This window comes from Passer montanus, unplaced genomic scaffold (genome assembly GCF_014805655.1).
Source record: "Passer montanus isolate IOZ18808 unplaced genomic scaffold, ASM1480565v1 scaffold218, whole genome shotgun sequence".
In the NCBI taxonomy this organism is placed as follows: domain Eukaryota; kingdom Metazoa; phylum Chordata; class Aves; order Passeriformes; family Passeridae; genus Passer; species Passer montanus.
Genome location: NW_024366792.1, coordinates 66,741 through 71,804, shown reverse-complemented (window position 1 = coordinate 71,804; position 5,064 = coordinate 66,741).

Sequence of the window (5,064 nt, the reverse complement as noted above, 5' to 3'; positions counted from 1 at the left end):
TACCAAATGAGGAAATTAGTCTTTAGATAAACTCAGCTACAAGCTGAAACCAGCTGCTGAGATGTCATGGTTAACTCTACTGGTGCTAAATGAAATTATTTCTTCTACAATGCTGTGCTATCCAAGAACATTTGCTGCCAAAAAACAAATTGAGGGAATTTTTTCTTGAGAGTGCATTCCCTGGTATGAACTCTAAAGGGTAAAGAAAATTACAATAACTGTGAACTGAGTGATGGAAGGGTGGCTAGGGAGGTAATGAAGAGCTTTTGCTGAAAGGTTAAAATATTTGGAAGAGTGTCATTGTAACTGTAATATTAAAACATTTCAGTAATTTACAAGAACTATTTCTTATGGTGGAGCCCAATTTAATGCTGTTTTTGGGCACTCAATGACACCTTACAAAGTCTAATTCTGTGCAGTATCCTTTGTAAATTGTCACTTGGATGGTTAGTGCCCATCCCTAGAGAATTGTGTGTAATAGAAGCAATAGCAACACAGACTTTTCAGGTTTGGTCTCCTTAATTTGCTGGGGGCAGGGCGGAGGCCTTTTTAATCTCAGAGGTTATTACAGAAATTTCAAATAGTAAAAATTGAAGGGTTAATTTGAAAACATATCTCCTAAGCTACAAAAAGAGCAGAGTATGAAATTGATAGCATCAATCAATTGATAACTGATTATCTGATCTGTGTTCTGGAAAAAAGGAAGACAGAAAGAAACTTATGCACCTGATGCTATATCTAATGTCTAATGCCTAACAATGATATGTTGAATATAGCTTTTGTTTGAAATGGTTATTTTTAAAACAGATACAGACTAAAAAAAAATGTAAAAGCACGTTTTCTTAATAAACATTGAAGATTGCAGTGGGAGAATCATCTTCCTTCACAAGCTGTGCCAGTGTTTATCTGACAACATCTCTCACAAGGGTTCAGTCTCTCAGATGTTGTAGAACAGGACTGATAGCAATGAGAGCATTTTAGCTGCAACAGGATAATTGGAAATTGGATTTTTCTTTCTGTCATGTCCTTTGGGATCTTCCACAATTTGACGGATAATTGTGATGGTAATGCTGGTGGTGTAATAATAATAATAATAATACGGAGGATGATCATAAGTATGTCTTGTAGTTGAATAGCAGCCTGAGACAGTTATTTGGGAGAATTTTTATTAAAAGCCCCAGCATATGCTGAGAACAAACCCATTATCCACCTTGTGTGGAGCTGATAATGGTCAAAATGATATTTTTTTCACTTCTATTCAAATTAATCACCTTAGGCAATCAGGGAAGAGACTTTTTCTGGTCTGAATTATTTAATTTTTTTCTTCACAAAAGCTTTGCAACACTTTACACAATAATCAGCCACCATATTCCCTTGATTTGGGGAGAAAAACCACCTGAGAACCTCCATGCAAACAGTATGTTGGTNTGGTACCTCGTTGCTATTGCAAAACAAAGCAATGGGATCTGGGCGTGGGTAGGAAAATGAAGAGCAGAGCGGAGAGGAGAGGAGAGGAGAGGAGAGGAGAGGAGAGGAGAGTGTTGAAATCACTGTCAGTAGTTATGCTAAAAATGGCAAAAAAGTGATGATAACAGCTTTACCTGTGGTGCATCCTTGCCTTTTGACATTTTTAATGGTTGTTGTTCAGTCTGCTCCACACATCACTGGAAGCCAGGCCTGTGCATCTCCTTGTGACTGTACATTAATCTGGGCTGAAGGCTTTGGGCTCTCCCTTCTGTGCACAGAGAGGAATTTCCAACCCTCTAGAACTGGAAACCAGGATTCTCTGGGGTTTGCACACTCCCTCACTGGTGCCGAAGTTGGGAGGAATATTTTGAAAGTATATTTTTCTTGTAGCACTTGATATATTTTCAGCTCTGTGAGATTTTTGGCTTCTTACAAAAACAATTTCCTTATTACTGTTACTGTCATCAAGACAACTACAGGGAATTATTGAATTCAGAATTATTTGTTGTTAAAAAAGGAGATTTAGATGCAAACAATCTTTGCTAGCAGTCATGCCTAACAGTTTACTATAGAAATGATAGTGCAAATATTATCCAGGAATAATATTAACCATTAAAGGATGGCAGGTTCATTAACTTATCAAAGAAACTTCCATTGTGAAGGGTCATGTGGAAGAAATGTGATGAAGACTCCATATAGGAAATGTATCATTGACCTGGACAAACAGGATAATATGTAATAGCATAAGATATTATAATGGATGTAGTTCTTACCTCCTTGGATATGCAGGCACTCATTATGAGACAGAGAATTAAAGAAATAAGACTGACATTATATTACCTAAACACACATGGAAATTAACATTGAAAGTAAATTTTTGAAGTGATCTGTGATAAAACATGTAGGAGATTAATCATATTGAAACTAAACACTAGATGAGTCACTGTTGAAAGTTTATCTGGGGTCTTTTAAGCTACTTCTCAGGAAAACATTCTTTGCAACACAGACTGCAAAATTTGTTCCTTCAGAACTGTCGTATGTAAACTGCAGTTTCTGGAGAGAACATGGAGTAGGAGATAAAACTGTACTTCTGGCAGTGAAAGCCAGTGAAAAATCCCATATTGTTCCACTTTCATTTTCTAAAAGCAGAACAAAAGATTTATCTGCTTGTCTCTTCTCAAATATTTGCAGCCAGTAATCCAGTTGAAAATAGGACATAAAATATGAATAGCTTTGTCTTCCAACTATTTATATCAAACATTTATATACATAATGAGTTTTAAAACTCTTGGTTTTTACTTTGTACCTTTTTCCCAAATAATATGATTGATCTGCAAAAATTCAATGTAGTGCTGTATGGTATTTTTTGGGAAGTAATTGAATGCAGGAGTATGCACTCTTTTCTTGCTAAGCTTGATAAAATGCACCCTGGGAGATCTACCAGTTCTCCTCAGGATAGTCTAAAATCCAAAGGAGGCTTGATTAGTGAAAAAAAATATCTGAAATCAATCAGGTAAAATAATTATGGACTAGTGTGAAGTCAAAATAAAAAGGAAGGAGAAAAACACTAAAATGGTGAACAAAAAAACCCCTGTCTTGGCTGCATTTTTGCGGTTCAAAAAACATGCAATATGTCTGGAAATTTTAGAGAAATTGAAACAGAGCATTAGCCAAATACACATGATACGCTGGAAAGGAGTGGAAAAGGAAAGGAGTGACGTGTGGGTATGAGTTAAAGGAATGGTGTGTGTAAGAAACAAGAGGCTACTGTTTCACTAACTGCAGTGAATGCTCAGGGTATTGACTCCACTTTGTGACTTTATGTTTTAAGAAGGGTCATAAAAAGATGAGAGCATTTGGAGGAAAATAATATAAACAAGGGACCTGTGATTGTATTAGTTATGAGCTCTCAGAGGAACCTTGAGGAGTCCTCTGCAGTGACTAAGGCTTCACAGCCTGGAAAATGCTGCCACCAAGAGCAGGAAAAAGAAATTATTTTGGTTTTCAGGCAGGCCTCTTCTGATGACCAGTTTGGAGAAAAAAGCATGAAGAAGTTCAAGGGTTTAAAAATGAAAACAGCCTGCCAAGTTAAACTCTGCCGCTGGAATTAAGTTCAAAGTATTTGTCAGGAATGGCCAAAGTAGATGTGATCCTGCACGAGGTTGGGAGGCTGGCACAAGTGCCTTGGGAATGTGCTTTACAGCTTCTTTCTGACTGGGGGGAAGACTTAAGCTTCACCATTATTACTTAAAAAGCAGCCACCGAGCTTTCGATGTCACCTGCTTTGGTTTGTCAATCGTTTTCATACACATGAGCTGTCATCAACGTGCTGAAGGTTTTGATAACACGTTTGCTACCAGCTGTAAACACTGCAAGATGTTCTTGCCTGACTGCACAGAAACAGAGCTCTCCCGTCACAGAAAGTATATGTTTTATTTGTAATGTCAAAATTACAAAGGAAATAAAAAACAAAAAAATCAGATGGTTCAGTGAGGGCAGTGAAAAATCTTATGAACAGCAACAGAGCTAAATGAGGATGATACAGTCTCAGAGCAATATTCCTTCACTGCTCTGCCTTAAAATACACCAGGGAGACATAACTATAACAATGTTTTAGAAGTCTTTTGCCACAAGCAGGGCAGGTTTTAGACATATACATCCCATGGCAGTGTGCCTGTTACAGTCTCCTACTCAGTCTGTGCAGCTAATTAATTAACAACTGCAAGAATTGCACCAGCCTACTTGAAATGAAATGGTCACATCCACACTCTTCTGGTGGGTTTAAACAGCAACAACCACCAAAAAACCCCAACAACAAGACCAGAAAAAAAAAAAATCCTGGACTGGCCAAATTTATTTCTGAATTTGAGGTATCCCAAAATCCACAAATAAGACCAAAACATTGGTAAAGCTTTGTAATGATAACAAAAGCTCGGGTTCTGAATGAAAATAACATCTGGGCAATTTGTGTAGCAAGTGCCGTCCTGCTGATCCTGATCTTACCCATTTCTTTAAGTTTGACAAGGAAACATAATGGGTGAAGGGGAAAAAGGAAAAAAAATAAAGGGCCCCGTGGAAGGGGTATTTTTCCTTTTACCCAAAATGAGGAAAATTTATTCAGAGCAGGGTACAGCAGTGAATTGCCACAATTTACAAATCGAGCTCTGTTTCCAGTTGGAGAAGGATCCCCTACGTTGCTGGCAAACCTCTTCGCCGTTCCCACCAGGTGGCACTTGGCAACAGGGACAATTCCGTCCCTGTGTCTGCAGTGACTCAGAAAATATCAAAGCAGCCGAACTCTTAAGAAAATATCAGGAAAATAACTGTTAGAAGGCTAACACTCTGCATAAGCCTGGAAATTTTAGAGAAATTGAAGCAGAGCATTAGCCAACCACATGATGTGGTGAAAAAGGAAAGGAGTGACGTGTGGGTATGATTAAAGGAGTGGTGTTTGTAAGACACAAGAGGCAACTGTTTTACTAACTTCAGTGAATGCAGTTAATAAAACGCACTCTGATTTTTCACTCTGCATAAGCCTGGAAATAACCTTTACTCTTACTGACTGAAGTGTACTCACTTCCACGACTCGGAGTTGCT